Source organism: Cupressus sempervirens, chromosome 7 (genome assembly GCF_028749045.1).
Source record: "Cupressus sempervirens isolate cs-2001-9-10 chromosome 7, ASM2874904v1, whole genome shotgun sequence".
In the NCBI taxonomy this organism is placed as follows: domain Eukaryota; kingdom Viridiplantae; phylum Streptophyta; class Pinopsida; order Cupressales; family Cupressaceae; genus Cupressus; species Cupressus sempervirens.
Window position 1 is genome coordinate 128459907 of NC_143124.1, and position 18624 is coordinate 128478530.

Consider the following 18624-nt stretch of genomic DNA (forward strand, 5'->3'; position numbering starts at 1 on the left):
AAACATCTCAGAAATTGCCCAGACTTCTGTTTACCCCTTTTGTTTGGCAATCAGTCTGCAGGTGGTGTATGGAACTGAATTTCAAGTCTGTTCTCAACTTCTTCCACAATGTTCTCCAAAAATGTCTCTGTTAGAAACTATACTCCTTGGAATGCATAATTTTTTTCCCTTGAATAATATACCATCCTGAATCAGATAGTCTAACCACTTAGTTCTATCTATAGCAACAAGCTCTTTACAAGCTTTCCATGCTTCAACAAAACTAGGATACTCAAGGTACAGATTCATGAGTTCATCAAACCTAGCTACTTCAACCTGCATTACTGTAAGAAACAATTGTCTCCTACTTAGTGCATCTGCAACCCTATTAGATTTTCTACTTCTATGCTTCAACACAAATGTATAGCTCTGCAAGAACTCTACCCACTTCATATTCCTTTGATTCAATTTACCTTGGCAATTTAGGTACTATAATACCTAATGATCAGTATACAAAACAAATTCTTTTGGCAATAAATAATGCCTCCATTTCTGTAACACCTAAACTATTGCATAGAACTCTTGATCATAAACAAAATACTTCCTTTTTGCGTCATTCAATTTTTCACTAAAATATGCAATAGGCTTATCTTCTTGGCTTAATAAAGGCCCAATAGTGCTGCCACTAGCATCACAATACACCTGAAACACCTTTCTAAAATTTGAAGTGCCAACATAGGTTGTTCTATAACCTTCTTCTTCAGCAATTCAAAACTTCTCCCAGCTACCGCTATCCATTTGAACTCTTTTCTATCCCCGCTTATTGTGTCAGTCAGGGTTGCACATATGCCACTGAAATTCTTAATGACCTTCCTATAAAAACTAACTAGACCATGAAATGATCTTACCTCAGTAGAAAACTTTGGAGTAGGCCATTCCAAGATTGCTTTTACCTTCTTTGGATCTATTTTCAAACCTTCAGGTGATATAAGAAACCCCAAGTAGAGTAACTCCCTTTTTGCAAAGATACACTTCTTTAGATTAATTAATAGTTTCGCTTCCCTTAACCTTTCAAGGACACTACGAATATGCAATAAGTGTTCTTCCAAAGTATTTCTGAAAATTAAAATATCATCCAAATAGACAATAATAAATTTTCCCAAGAACTTCTTAAGTACCTTATTCATAAGCTGCATGAAGGTACTTGAGGCATTCATAAATCCAAAGGGTATGACTAACCACTCATAAAGACCCTCCTTTGTCTTGAAGGCTATTTTTCGCTCATCTCCTTCTTGAATCCATATCTAGTGATAACCACTCTTGAGATCTATCTTTGTGAAGTATTGAGCTCCACTCAAGTAGTCCATAAGAGCATCCATTCTTGGCAAAGGAAACTGATACTTGATGGATATCCTATTTATAGCTCGAGAGTTTGTACACATCCTCCACTCTCCATCCTTATTTGGTGCTAGTATTGCAGGTACTACACATGGACTCAGGCTCTCCCGAATCAAGCATTTCCTCAATAGCTCATGCACCTGTATATTTAGCTCCTAAGTTTTAGTAGGAGTCAACCTGTGAGTAGCCTTGTTAGGTAAACTAGTTCCTAGGATTAAATCTATCTGATGACTGATTTTTTTTATTGGCGGAAATCCTTCTCGAACATTATTAAAGATTATATATTCAAACTCACCTAGTAAATCTAAAACTTCAAGTGGTATTTCGCTACGACTTTCTTTATCTTTCCAAATAATGAAAGCATAGCACATACGCTGATGTTTCATGCCATCTAAAAACTTCCTTCAATCAAAAAGACAAATCCTAGCACTACTACAAACCTTTTCACCTTCCCTTTTCATGGGCTACATTTTGTGGTGAACTCCATCCTTTGTTAGAGAGTATGTGTTTGCATGACCATCATGTACTACATGCCTATCAAACTTCCATATTCTTTCCAACAATAGATGGAAAACATCCATTTGAATAACATCACAAAGAACTTCATCATGGTAACTCCCAATTTTGAATTTCACTAAAAATTGTTCACTTACGAGGACCTTATGATCATCTTTCACCCAAGCAATCCGATAGAGTTGGGGGTGTTTCTTCCTCTTGAGCTTCATCTCAGAGACCATCTCCTCTGATACCAAGTTATCAGTGCTACCACCATCAATGATCACATCACAACATTTATCCTCACACTTGCATCTAGTACAGAATAAACTCATCCTTTGTCCTGGTTCAATCTCACAAATTTAGTGTCTCTGTTGGAAAATATACTCCTTGGAATGCATAATATACTGCCCTTGAATAACATACCATCCTGAATTAGATAGTCTAACCACTTAGTTCTATCTATAGCAATATGCTCTTTACAAGCTTTTCATGCTTCAGCAAAATCAGGATCCTCAGGTTACAAATTCTTGAGTTCATCAAACCCAACTAGTTCAACTTGTATTATTGTAAGCAACAATGGTCTCCTACTTACTGCATCTACAACCCTATTAGATTTTCCACTTCTATGCTTCAACACAAATGTATAGCTCTCTAAGAACTCTACCCACTTCATATGCCTCTGATTCAATTTACCTTGGCTATTTAGGTATTGCAATGCTTAATGATCAGTATCCAAAACAAATTACTTTGGTGATAAATAATGCCTTCATTTCTTTTAGGCCTAAACTATTGTGTAGAACTCTTGATCATAAACAAAATACTTCATTTTTGCATCATTCAATTTTTCATTAAAATATACAATAGGCTTACCCTCCTGGCTTAATACAGCCCCAATAGAATTGCCACTAGCATCACAATCCACCTGGAACACCTTTCTAAAATTAGGAAGTGCCAATAGAGGTTGTTCTCTCACCTTCTTCTTCAACAATTCAAAACTTCTTGCAGCTGCCACTATCCATTTGAACTCTTTTCTATCCCCTCTTATTGTGTTAGTCAGGGGTGCACATATGCCACATAAATTCTTAATAAACTTCCTATAAAAACTATCCAGACCATGAAATGATCTTACCTCAGTAGAAGACCTTGGAGTAGGCCATTCCAAGATGGATTTTACCTTCTGTAGATCCATTTTGAGACGTTCAGGTGATATAGCAAGCTCCAAGTAGACTAACTCTCTTTTTGCAAAGATACACTTCTTTAGATTAACTAACAGTTTCTCTTCCCTTAACCTTTCAAGGGCACTACAAATATGCAATAAATGTTCTTCCAAAGTCTTCCTTAAAATTAAAATATCATCCAAATAAAAAATAATAAATTTTCCAAAAAACTTCTTAAGTACCTCATTCATAAGCCGCATGAAGGTACTTGGGGCATTCGTCAATCCAACAGGCATGACTAACCACTCATAAAGACCCTCTTTGGTCTTGAAGGTTGGTTTCCACTCATCCCCTTCTCAGATCCGTATTTGGTGATAACTACTCTTGAGATCTATCTTTGTGAAGTATTGAGCTCCACTTAAGCAATCCATAAGATCATCCATTCTCGGCAAAGGAAACCGATACTTGATGGATATCCTATTTATAGCTTGAGAGTCTGTACACTTCCTCCACTCTCCAGCCTTATTTGGTGCTAGTACTATAGGTACTACAGATGGACTTAGGCTATCCTAAATCAAGCCCTTCCTCAATACCTCCTGCACCTGTCTGTTTAGCTCCTTAGTTTTAGTAGGATTCATCTTGTGAGCAGCCTTTTTAGGAAAACTAGATGCTGGGATTAAATCTATCTGATGACTGATTTGCCTTACTGGGGGCAATCCTTCTGGAACATTATGAGAGATGATATTTCCAAAATCTCCTAGTAAATCTGAAACTTCAAGTGGTATTTCACTACTACCTTCTTTATATTTATTAGGAATCAAAGCATAGCACATACGCTAATGTTTCATGCCATCTACATACTTCTTTCCATCAACAAGACAAATCCTAGCACTACTACATACCTTTTCACCTTTCCTTTTCATGGGCTTCAGTTTGTGGGGAACTCCATCCTTTGTTAGAGAGTATGTGTTTGCATGACCATCATGTATTGCATGCCTATCAAACTGCCATGGTCTTCCCAAAAATAGATGGAAAACATCCATTGGAATAACATCACAGAGAACTTCATCATGGTAACATCCAATTTTGAATTTCACTAAACATTGTTCACTTACCAAGACCTTATGATTATCTTTCACCCAAGAAATTTGATAGGGTTGGGGGTGTTTCTCCCTCCCTAGCTTTAGCTAAGAGACCATCTCTTCTGATACCAAGTTATCAATGCTACCACCATGAATGATCACACATTTATCCTCACACTTGCATATAGTACATAACAAAATCCTCCTTTATCCTGGTTCAATCTCACCACTTAGTAGGACCCTTTTATTTACTAAAGTCTCTCCTCTTTCTACATCCTTTGAGTGTGATGATTGTGCATCCTCATCCACATGAGAAACCCTAGCTTGACCCTGAGCTCTCCTATTTTCCCTTCCTTAATATCTCTTGCACCTCTCTGTTTAGCTTCTTAGTTTCAATAGGAGTCATCCTGTGAGCAACCTTGTTAGGTAAACTAGCTCCTGGGATTAAATCTATCTGATGACTGATTTTCCTTACTAGTAGAAATCCTTGTAGAACATTATCAGAGATGATATCTCCAAACTCACCTAATAAATCTGAAACTTCAAGTGGTATTTCACTACTACCTTCTTTATCTTTCCTAGGAATCAAAGCATAGCACATACGTTGATGTTTCATGCCATCTAAAAACTTCCTTCCATCAACAAGACAAATCCTAGCACTGCTACATACCTTTTTACCTTCCCTTTTCACGAGCTTCAGTTTGTGGTGAACTCCATCCTTTGTTAGAGAATATGTGTTTGCGTGACCATCATCTACTGCATGCCTATAAAACTACCAAGGTCTTCCCAACAATAGATTGAAAACATCCATTGGAATAACATCACAAAGAACTTCATCATGGTAACTCCCAATTTTTAATTTCACTAAACATTGTTCACTTACTAGGACCTTATGGTCATCTTTCACCCAAGTAATATGATAGGGCTGGGGGTGTTTCTCCCTCTTGAGCTTCAGCTTAGAGTACATCTCCTCTGATACCAAATTATTAGTTCTACCACCATCAATGATGACATTACAACATTTATCCTCACACTTGCATCTGGTATAGAACAAACTCCTCCTTTTTCCTAGTTTAATCTCACAACTAAGTAGGACCTTTTTATTTACTAAAGTATCTCCTCTTTTTGCATCCTCTGAGTGCGATGATTGTGCATCCTCATCCACATGAGCAGCCCTAGCTTGACCCTCATCTCTTCTATTTGTCCTTCCTTATCATTGAGGGCATTCAAAGGCACGATGACCTTCTTCATTGCAATGGAATTAGGTACCACAAAAACCTCATCTTCCTTGTCCATGTCCTCTACCTCTTCCTCTCTGATTTTCAAAGTCTTGATCTATGGAGCAGTTGAAACCCTCATTCCTCTAGTTCCTGCTAGTGCCCACATCTTCATTCTTCTTTTGGGTTTCACTTTGGCCTCCATATGACCTACCACTACATATTCCTCCTTGACTATGCCCTCTTTGTCTCCCTTCAAACCTCTTATTTAGCTTCTCTTCAAGTCGTAGGGAAAACTGGTATGCCTCTTCAACATTGGTCATTCTTACTAGACTTAATTCCTCTTGGATGCTAGGTCACAACCCACTAATATAATGAGACACCTTCTCCTTATTTTCTTTTCCATGCCCTACTCTAATCAAAAGTTGGTAAAACTCCTCTGTATATTTTTGAACTGATTTTCTTTCTTGCTTTAACCCATGCATCTTCTTAAACAAACCAATCTCATAATCAACAAGAATGAACTGCTTCTTCAATTTGTCCACCATACGATCCCACCTTGTGATCTTCTCCTTTCCTCTTCTATTTCTTTCCAATTGAACCTCTTGCCACTAGATTTTGGCATTTTCTTTTAGTTTGGCCTTTACAAACTTAACCCTATTTGGGTCCTCGATATCCTCGTACTCAAAGTACTCTTCCAATTCATTGATCCAATTGATCAACTCATCTGGTTTAAAATTTCCTTAAAATTTCCTTTCAATACCTCCTCGCAAACCCCACTCCGAACTGTCTTTTACAATGCCAAAAATGTTCTTAAATAGACCCCAGAGGTTTAAGGATTAGGAATACATTCTAGAAAGTGCTAGTAGGCATCCACCAACCAAATAAAAGGCTCTAGAAGTTACATTAGAATTTGGTGCAAAATTAGAAGAATCTAGAAACTATAACTAAACTTTTGGGAGGCATAACTTTTGAATCGTAGCTTCGATTGATGAACCGTTTGCATTTTTTGAAAAGCTCTCGAAGTGCTCTATAGCCCTATGTACCAGCTTCACTCATCCCCCATTTTTTGGCCCTGTTTGAGGTCATTTAATGCCCCTATCCTGACTTTGAAGCATTCCTAGGATGGGAGCCAAAAATTGAAAAACTGCGATAACTTTCAAACTGTGGGGCCTTTTGACCTGATTCTTCTTATGGAATGCTCTAACTTACAATGAAAATCTTTGGACCAGTTTACACCTTCTAGTTCACCAAAATGAAGGCTCAATTATATCCTCCATTTTTTGGCATTTCCACATATCCCAAGGTGTTTAAATACTCTATCCTAGAACACTGATACTAGAACTGTGAGAGGTGGAACCTTTATTTGACTCAAATGGGTATCTAGAAATGAAAACACATGAAATAGAAACTAAGTCTAAGTATTTTTTTTGGTTGACACAGGATTTCCCTTATAACTCTGGATGCTCCTGCATCAATTAGTACCTTTGTTGACTTGTACTCGGTTCAGTGTATGAGCAGCCACACTTATAGCTTCTCTCCAATATTTCAGAGCAACCGTCTTTTCCATCATTAATGTTTTGGCATAGTCAATCACAGATCTATTTATTCTTCTAGCAATTCCATTTTGTGGGGGAGTTCTAGGAGCTGATGTTTGTCTCTTGATTCCTTTGTCTTTCCAGAATATCTCAAATTTATTTGATGTGAATTCACCACGTCTGTTTGATCTTAGGCATTTCAAACTCTTTCTTGTTTCTTTTTCAACTCTAGCCACATACCACTTAAACATTTGAAAAACATCAAATTTTTGTTTTAAGAACATAACAATCATCATCCTTGAATAGTCATCAACAAATAGCATTATATATTTATCTCCTTTGTAGCTTTGTACTTCTATTGGACCACAAAAGTCAGTATGGACTAACTCAGGTACTTCTTTAGATGTATGGTTTTTACTCTTAAAACTTGATTTGGTCATCTTTCCTAGCTGACATTGTTTGTACATGATATTGTTAGGCTTCTTCAGTTTACGTAAACCTTTGAATTTCTTCATTTTGCTGATATTGACTAGATTATCAAAGATGACATGACATAGCCTTCTATGCCATAACCATACATCATCAAATTTTGCAACAAGACAAGAAGCATTTTCCATATCAAGATAAAATAGATTACTTCTTGTTTGATCACCTTTTCCTATTGATTTACCATCAGTATGATAGATTTTTGCAGTTTTATTTCCAAATTCTACTTTGCAACCTACATTGCCTAACTATGAGACACTTAGCAAATTGTAGTTTAGTCCTTCAACATAGTATGCATTATCACAAGAAATTTTCTTTGTAAGCTCAATGGAACCTTTTTCTTTGATTTGACATGGAGCATCATTACCAAATCTAACACTATTTCCATCATATTGAGTAAAATTAACAAACTTACTTTTGTTTCTTGTCATGTGGTCTGAGCATCCACTATCTATGATCCATCTATCATTCTTGTTCATATATGTTACCAGTGCTATAGGCTCTTCTTCATTAGATTGGTCCTTCATGACCACATAAACAATTTCATCATCATTATCATCAGAATCTTCTTCAACAATATAGCAATTCTTGCCTTTGTCTTTGTAATATCTCTTATCATCTTCTCTTCTATTTTTGTACTTGTTGCCTTCCTTGTATTCCTTTTTTTTTGTACACCTTGCAGCAATATGTTCTACTTCATTGCAATTGAAACAAATGATAGGCAGCTTACCCTTGAATTTTTCTTTGCCTTTGTGGAATCTTCTAGCTAGCAATGCTTCCAATTGTTCCACATCTTCCTCATCAGTGCTATTGTCACTGGATACATATTTCATCTTTCTTCCCTTCTTTGATTTCATCTGATCAACATCTTTCAGTGATAGCTTGGCCTTGAAAGTAGATTCAACATTCTCAAGTTTGTAGTCATCAAAGTTAGATAACTCAAATGCAGTGACTCTACCCACTATTCCTTCAAAACTTAGATTGTTTCCTGGCACACATCTTAGCTCTTGTATAGCTAATACTCTAATAGCATAGATAGGGAGTAAGGTCCTCAAAAACTTACTATTAACAATATCATCATCTAATTGAGCACTCAAACATCTTATTGCACTTACAACTTCCTTTATCCTAGCAGCATACTGAACAACATTCTCACCTTCTTCCATTTTCATATCATTGAACTTTTCTATGAGGCTTTCTCTTTTTGCTCTTTGGACATTCTGATCTCCTCCATAAATGTATGATAGGGATTTTCACATTTTGAATGCAGTGTCACATCCTTTGATGTCATCAAATTCAACATAATTGAGTGAAGAAGAAATTTCTAGCATTATCTGATTGTGTTCCTATTTTTTTTTCAAATCTTTTGCAGTGAGAGTACGAGTTGGGTCAACATGTTTTGTAACAATTGAATTTTGGGCATAATTTCCTATGGATCCAAGATGTAACTTCATCAATCTTTTCCATGCAACAAAGTTGTCTTTTTTGAGCTTGGGAACTTCTCTCTTAGGCATTGTGATCTTTTTTTGCTTCTAGTCCTTCTAAACTAAGTCAACAGAAAAGCTCTGATACCAATTGTTATAATTCTTTAGAATAAATGAGAGGGGGGTGAATCAATTATTCAAGGTCCAATGCCATTTCCCCCTGTTTCTATCCTCAATAGCACATAACTAACACTATTATGCATGTAATTTGAACATTTAAACAATTATGAAAAGTAAACATGCATCACACCATAAAACTAAGAATTTGGTAACCTAGAAACCCTCCAGGAATAAGAAGGTAAAATTGGGGTGGGGATGATACCCAAAAAATAACTATGCAATTAATTTGAACCACATCTTATGGTCTACCCTGTTAAAGGCTATAAAACATTGTTAAATGTTACCTTGTTAGAGGATTTTACCATACTGTTAGGAATGGGCCTGATTAAAGGACTTTGGAACATTCACTTGGAATGTCATCCTGTTAAAAAATTTATAACATGGCTATTAAACCAACCTAAGTTCATAGGGTTTATCTTAACTATTCCAATTGCTAGAGAGTAACAACAATGGCTTTTGATCTAATACAACTTACAACATATCTTGCAGATTTCATATCACACTTTAGTTCAATCCTTTTCTTGGCTTTAATCACTTCAAATATGTTAGCTTGTCATCTCAAGCTTTGTCATTTTGATTCTTCTTACTCATCATACCAATGCAATCATATCTATGGTCACCTATCAAAGTAGAGTATCTATACTTTCCTCCACCTTAGCACCTTCTTCAACACTTAATGCTAGACCATCTCTCCTTCTTTTCTTTTTGACCTTATGACTCCTTAAGTAAAAATCTAGAATCTCTTTTTAGCTCAATTCTCCCTCTCCAATTTTAGGGTTTCAATAGATTAGGTTGTTGGAAATATTCAAGATATGACAAGTTACTAAGAGGGGAGGGGTGAATCAGTAACTTTTAAAATTTCAAACAATAAAACTGCATACTGATATATTCACCATTCATCCAAGTAACCTACTGTAAGCATGAAACAAAATCATTTGCAACACTTGAACACACAGATTTGGTGACCCAGAAACCTTCCAAATAGAAAGTAAAACTGGGGTGGGGATGAAACCCACAAAGCTTCATTACTGCAGTATGAAGTTGGCCGATTAAGGCTTACAATGACCACTTCTGGTGATCTGCCTTGTTAGGAGCACAAAGGATTGCTAGATCCACCTTGTTAGAGGATTTACAAACATACAATAAAGTATGCAATCTGTTAGGAGATTTACAAAAGACTGTTAAGTCTACCTTGTTAAAGGATTTACAAAAACCGATTCACCTATTAGAATGAAATAGTGGATCTGATTACAACTGATTGCTGATAAGATCCGCTATGCTCTGATTCACCTTGATGTGATAGATAAAACTTTTCTACTCCAAAACTTGACCTTGCTTAATACCTTCACAACTCAGCACACATACTTTCGCACACATGTATTTCTTTCACACTTTCACATTTTCATTCATTACCATTACATTTGAATGATACAATACATTGCATATATATACCATTCAAATAAACAATACATGCAAGGTCGGCCAAAACAACAAGTGCAAATCTCTATACAAAGTTGGCCCAAGGTAAAAACTCGGGTTCACTGAACTGACTCAGTGTCCTTCTGATACTCGATGTCCATTGAGTTACTCGGCATCGTTATGCACTCGGTAGAAGTGAAGGCATGGTCCATACTAAACACTTCGAGTAGTTCTGAACTCGCTAACCACTGGAGACTCGGTAGAAGAGATGTCACTCGGTGAACACTTCTATCTGAACTGTAGCTCGGTGATCAAAGGAAACACTCGATAGAACCTTGTGACTCGGTGATAGTTAGTTTCCTTGATAACCATCTGAGCTCGGTAAAATTAATTTCCTTGATAACCTCAGGAGCTCGGTTATCACGAATTTCTCGGTCAATACTAAGTACATCTTCACTCGGTCAAAACTAATTCCTTTCTTTACCTCGAACACTCGGTAAACACTGGCTGCTTTGTTCACCTTGATCACTCGGTAAACACCGAATTCTTTGTTCACCTCGATCACTCGGTAAACACTGAGAACTAGGTAAAGCTTGGCTTACAAAGGAATGTCCGGTGAGAGCTCTGTAAGCATTTAGAATCCAATAAGTGTTGTAACTAATGACAAAAATGTATCATAATGCCAACAATCTCCCCCTTTGGCATTAGTGAAAAAAACACTTATGAGACAAAATTTATCTGACATGCTGATGACTGATTCTGAATATACATAGCTTCGTTATATAAAACTACCCCATAGAATGTACATACAATATTTACATGAGCTGTATATCTCTTCCTTTGTACAATTTTTCCGAAAACACTTATTCACCCATAGTATACATATCCAACAATAATCTCCCCCTTTTTGAAAATAATGCCAAAGAATAAAAGAATATATATACTTATATAGAAACACCAAAATGAGAGATGAACTCTGAATGTACCTGAAGAATAAGCTGGAGAGTCTTATCCCAATTCTCTTGCAAAATTTTGCAGGTGGAAAGAGCTACTTGAACTTCAGCCGAAAGTTCAATCGCATGGTCTGCAATGGAGAAGTTATTATCATGGATTAATGTCTTTGAATGTGCAATGTGCTTCTGCATTGAATCCATGATGGGAAGGATCATGTTTTGGATATATATCAATGTAGATCGGATCCTTGCCTCTTCTCTCAATAGCTCTGCCTGCTTCAGTGACAAAAATTTGATCCTGAGGTGATGAGATGAGCTTGAACTGGGGTCAAGCTTCAAGTTCTGTGCGCTCACCTTCAGATCCTCATCAATTTTATTTAGTTTCTCTCTTATTCCCTTAGTGTACTCGGTAACATCACAAAGCTTAGCAAAAAGAGATGTTACATTATTAAAAGAATTTTCCATATCTGCCAAAATTGAGGTTAATGCAACTTGATTTATTGCAATGTTCTGGGCAATGTGCCCCAACACCTTATTATCAAATTTCTTTGCTGCACACTCAATCAGCTTTTCTTGTCCGGAGGCATCTTCATTGAATTTATTAACTGCCTCTTCCAATTGAATCAAAATGTGTTGAGAAGTATCAACATCAACACCTACAGCCTCAGTAATTATGTTCCGAGCATCCTCAATTATCCTGTATTCCTTATCCCTTTCTGATCTTAACTACATCTGAGTAGCCTTTTTCTCAATAAGTTGACTAGCATACCTCATTTCTTCAATGGTAGCATTATCAAAGTCAATCTTTGGAATTACTATCTCTGTGTCCAAGTCAATGTCTTCAGGAATTTCCTTTCTAGTGATCATAAGTCTTAATGGTTGCTTTTGTTTGACTTCTAAGATGACTGGTTTGACCTTTGGAATAGACACAATAGTAGAGACAGAAGGACTAGTAGTAAAAATTGGGATGCTTGAGGGTTGACTGCCAATAGGAGTATGTACAGGGTAAAAAATTTGAGTACTAGCCAAAAATGGTGATACACTCGCTAATATAGTATCTAAGCTCACTGTGCCTGAAGTAGATGGCGACAAAATTGTAGAACAAATTGGAGTAGTCAAAATTGGAGAACTCACAGCAATACCAACTGATGATGATGGAGTCGAGGAGGCCAACTCGGTAGATGAAGAGGGGTGTAGCTCGGTAGACGAAGAGGGATGCAGCTCGGTAGATGAAGTGGTAGTCACTTCCACTGATGATACCTGGAGCTGAGATATGGCAGGTGTAGATGGTAAATCTGGTGTAGATGAACCTGCTGAAGCTGACTCCAACCTTGATGATGTCACAGGTTTAGCTGGGGAGTAAGGAAGAGATGCAATAACTACTGCTGCAATTTTTACCGCATCATCCTCCTTATCTTCCTCTTCGGCTTCTTCCTCTTTTTCTTCTTCCTCTTTCTCTTCCATCATTGCATGCAACTCTCCTGGTGTAACTGTGATGGATGGAGCACTATCTGATTCATCACTGCTGCTGCTAGTGCTTGCAGATGCCATTGCTGCTCGGTGAGTGAAAAGGTTTCGTAAGAATACTTCGCTGGAAAATCTCTTCAAATCGCTTGAACTCGCTTGAAAGCCTTTTTTTTTGTGTAAATCTTGAATTCACGATGAAAAATGAGGTCAAAATCTGCCCTTTTGATGAAAAATTTGCCATTAATGTTTAGTACGGAGGTAGCTGCAATCGACAGACTGTCATCCACTAGCTTGGCTTAAACTTTGCAACTCGGTGACCAAAAGAAAATAGGTTAAACCGACCTTAACTCTGTAAGAGAAGAACCGACCATGCTCGATAAGTGCAACTTGGTGAAAGAAGCCTTATTGCACCCGACTGAGCTCGGTAAGGTCATGTACCGACCATGATCCTGATGTATCTGAAATACTGTTTTGATCATATTTTCATTCTAGGACTGCTTAGGATATTTCTTTATAGATACAGTCCTGGTCTTATCCTGATGAGTCTTAATTGGAAATGGTAGAGCCACTCACTTCTTGAGTGACCATTCCATCACTTGAATTATCTGGCTCGGTAGACTTAGGAATCCATTGCTGCTTCATTTGCTTCCAAATATTGTCTACTTTGATTTTCTTCTCATCCTCGACTTTCTTTATGTTCATGCAGTTTTTAGATATATGACCAAGTTCTGTACATGTATAACATCTTACAGTGGTATCCCTTTTTCTTAGGTGATGCCTTGCACAGTTTATGCCAGTATGACCATATTCTCCACAATAATGACATCTGCACCAAGTGTTGTAGTCCCAACCAAATATTGCTTTGACAAGTTGTTCAGCTGGATTAAATTATTTGGATTTGCATTGTGATGCCTTATGACCTTGCTTTTGGCATTTGTGACATTTACCTTCAAATTTTGGTTTCTCTTTGCATTCATTGGCTTTGTGTCCATGCTGATTGCAATTGTAGCACTTTCCATTAAATTTTCCTTTTCCATTGCTCCAATATCTGTTAGATGTATGACCTAACTTACCACAGTGGCTGCAAGTAGGTCTTTGATTCTTTTGAGTACCATGTTTGGAGGATTCACCTTCTTCCTTGTATCCAAGGCCTGCTTTACCATTTTGTTTATGAAAGTTTTCTTCATTTTGTAGATTCAATTGATCCATGTCCTTTTGAGATTTTACCATTCTCTCATTGACTTGTTTTTCAGAGATTAGATCACTTTGTAAGCTTGCATTGATTTTCCTTTCAGTAATTAAGTCATTTCTCAAATTCTCATTCTTAGATCTTAGATTCATAATTTCTTCATTTGCATTAGATAATTGAGTCACAAGATTTTCTAGCTGAGAGGATTGATTATTCCTTACCTCTAAGTCTTCAGCTGCCTTTTTCCTTTGCTCCAAGATTTCATATAGCCTGATGGACTAGATTTCTTGTTCCCTTTTGAGCTTTCTTACTTCTTCCTGCAGAGATCCATTCTTTTCTAAAAGTTCTTTAATTGCTTTGTTAGCTTCATCTAAACTACTTGATGGTGAGAGATCTTCAATCTTTTCTTCAACACATTGATGGTCATTCATTTTCCTTGCAAGTTCTTTTCTTCTTTTCAAGGATTGTGAAAGATGCTCTTTTGCTTCATTGAGTTGAGCCATGGCCATTTTTAGATCTAGCTTTTCATTCTCAATAGATTTTTCAAGTCTGAATATTTCCATTGTCCTTGATCTTTGCTCAAGATATGAAACTTTTATCTTGAGAACCTTATTGCTCTGATACCAATTGTTGGAAATATTCAAGATATGACAAGTTACTGAGAGGGGAGGGGTGAATCAGTAACTTTTAAAATTTCAAACAATAAAACTGCATACTGATATATTCACCATTCATCCAAGTAACCTACTGTAAGCATGAAACAAAATCATTTGCAACACTTGAACACACAGATTTGGTGACCCAGAAACCTTCCAAATAGAAAGTAAAACTGGGGTGGGGATGAAACCCACAAAGCTTCATTACTGCAGTATGAAGTTGGCCGGTTAAGGCTTACAATGACCACTTCTGGTGATCTACCCTATTAGGAGCACAAAGGATTGCTAGATACACCTTATTAGAGGATTCACAAACATACAATAAAGTATGCACTCTGTTAGGAGATTTACAAAAGACTGTTAAGTCTACCTTGTTAAAGGATTTACAAAAACTGATTCACCTGTTAGAATGAAATAGTGGATCTGATTACAACTGATTGCTGATAAGATCCGCTATGCTCTGATTCACCTTGATGTGATAGATAAAATTTTTCTGCTCCAAAACTTGACCTTGCTGAATACCTTCACAACTCAGCACACATACTTTCGCACACATGTATTTCTTCCACACTTTCACATTTTCATTCATTACCATTACATTTGAATGATACAATACATTGCATATATATACCATCCAAATAAACAATACATGCAAGGTCGGCCAAAACAAAAAGTGCAAATCTCTATACAAAGTTGGCCCAAGGTAAAAACTCAGGTTCATTGAACTGACTCGGTGTCCTTCTGATACTCGGCGTCCACTGCGTTACTCGGCATTGTCATGCACTAGGTAGAAGTGAAGGCACGGTCCATACTAAACAATTAAAGTAGTTCTGAACTCGGTAACCACTAGAGACTCGGTAGAAGAGATGTCACTCGGTGAACACTTCTATCTGAACTGTAGCTCGGTGATCAAAGGAAACACTCGATAGAACCTTGTGACTCGGTGATAGTTAGTTTCCTTGATAACCATCTGAGCTCGATAAAATTAATTTCCTTGATAACCTCAAGAGCTTGGTTATCACGAAGTTCTTGGTCAATACTAAGTACATCTTCACTCAGTCAAAACTAATTCCTTTCTTTACCTTGAACACTCAGTAAACACTGGCTGCTTTGTTCACCTCGATCACTCGGTAAACACTGACTTCTTTGTTCACCTCGATCACTCGGTAAACACTGAGAACTAGGTAAAGCTTGGCTTACAAAGGAATGTCCGGTGAGAGCTCGGTAAGCATTCAGAATCCAATAAGTGTTGTAACTAATGACAAAAATGTATCATAATGCCAACATAGGTAAGATACAATGTATCTATCCCATGTTTTTCTCTCATCTAGAAACTTCATCTAGAATCAAATTTTTATTGTTAGAAATGATTTACATAGTGTTCTATGCCATCAGCTCATCATTCTTATCTCCTATCTGATTCACAAAATTCTAGATAACAACAATGTCAGCTCAAATCTGGCAAATCTTTGATTTTCAAAATAATGCAGCAACTCAGCATTATTGATTCACTGATGCTTGACATCCTTTTTATTACTTAGCTCTTGTATTCTACTTGACATCTGATCTTTGCTCAGCACTTGAAGATTACTCGACACTTGATATTTACTCAATACTTGAAGATAACTCAGCACTTGAATTTTACTCAACACTCGAAGATTACTCAGCACACTCTAAAAGGTGAACTTGCTCAGCTTCAACTAAGAATCTTTTTGGCACTAACTAGCTTGCTCGACACTCTCTTATGAACTTAGTTAGGCTATACAAATGACTTAGCTAAAACCTTACATCTTTGATATGTCTTGGTGTGTCTATTTTGTGTGCCTTAGAGTATTTCATTAATACACTATTTTATCAATGGCTTAGCTAATCTTAATACTTCACTGCAACATCATAACTTCAACCATTTTCTAGGTACTCTAGTTACATCTTATTGATTGCCACCTCCATGTCAATCAACCAACTTATCGTCTTTGGACCACTAAAGAAATTATTATTCCTACAAGTAGCAAGTTTGACATCAATGAAAAAAAAATCATTGAAATCTTTCATTATTAATTCTATTACTCCTCAATCATTTCCAATAATATAGGCCATAATCAATGAGATTCATGCAATGTTGACGATGTATGGCAACACTCTTGACCAACATAGGAGGTTGATCAGAGAGGTATTTATGATGAAAGTTTAATGCTATAAATATTTTTAAAGAAATATCATTATCCATTTGAGTAATTCAATGTTAGATACATAGAATCATATAACTTTTTTAATCTAACTTTGGGTCTTCCTTTTTTGTTTATGTAGGAGGCATCCAATCCACCTAGTGTAGTGAAGAGGCTGCATTTTGATCATCCACCAACAGCATAGGATAGTATAGTTATCATAGGATACATAATGAGATATTTTTATATGACACATGCCACATTGTATATAGAAGCATTGATATTATACACATTTGATGTAATGATTAACCACATTTTGTACATGGATCTATTTATTTTGATATATATTTGCATAATTTTTATATGGATACATGAACTTTGATATATATATTTTTGTATTTTTTCTATGGATACATGTATTTTGATATATATTTTTCTCATGCATATGCACAATGATATATACATATTAATTTAGCATAGTATTGTTAAATTGATCATGGATCATGTGTATTGTTCATGTTTATGGAATATCATTTATTATGATCATATTTGTTATATTCAATTCAAATGAAATAATTTGTAAAGAAAATTTCGACAACCTTCATATCAAATTCTGATGCAATATTTGTATAATTTATGTTTCATTGATAGCTCCCATGAGCTATGAATTACAACCCTCCAAAGACCAGCCTCCAAATGCACTTAGAGAAACTTGGAGACTCTTTGATATGGGGTGGTTGCAAATGTCAGAGGCTCTCTCTAACCAAAACAAGGGTGTCACTAGGGTTGACCCACCCATCTAAAGCTAATGGTAAGACAATATCAATAGTTTGAAATTTATGTAGTGATGCACCAATGAACTAAGGCACACTGCAAGTTTTGGTATCAAGCAAGATTGTTGTATTGAATCCAAATAGAATGTAATCTCTAAGACATGATATAGCCTATTGTATGCCTTAACATGGCAGTTCTATAGCATTCAAAATTTCATTGATATCCCCCATGGCCTTTGTGTTATGAACCTCAAAATATTGACCTCCAAACACACTTAGAGTGCCTTGGATACTATTTGGTATAGGGTGGCTGAAAATGTTGGATGCTCTCCATGACCAAAAAAGGTATTTCACTAGCTTTCATCCATACATTTAGAGCTAATGGAAATTGTGATTTGATGCTAAGGTCAATAGTTTCAAAGTTACATAGTGATGTATCAATGAGATGAGGCACACTGTAAGTTTTAGCATCGAGCAAGATCATTATGTTGAATCCAAATGTAATGTGATCTCTCAAAAATGATATAGGTTATTGTAGACCTTAGGATGACCATCCTATAACATTTCGCATTTCACTAATAGCCCCCATGAGCTCTAATTTATGACTACTAGAAGATCAACCTCTAAATTCACTTAGAGCACCTTGGAGACTCTTTGCTATATAATGGTTTTGAATGATGGAGGCTCTGTGTATGGAACAAGGGAGCCACTCAGGTTTACCAACCCATGTAGAGCTAATAGCACTGATGATTCCATGCCAAGATCAGTGGTTTCATAGTTACATGGTGATGCACCTATGAACTTAGGCACATTGAAAGTTTTTGTATCAAGTGAGAACACTATGCCAAATCCAAATAGAATTTGTTCAATGAGAAATTAGATAGGTTATTATAGGTCTTAGCATGACCATCCTATAGCATTTAATATTTCATAGATATCACCCATGAGCTCTGAGTTATGACCCTTAGAAGATTGACTTCCAAACACACTTAATGCACCATGGAGACTCTTTGATATGGGTTGGCTACAAATGATGGAGGTTC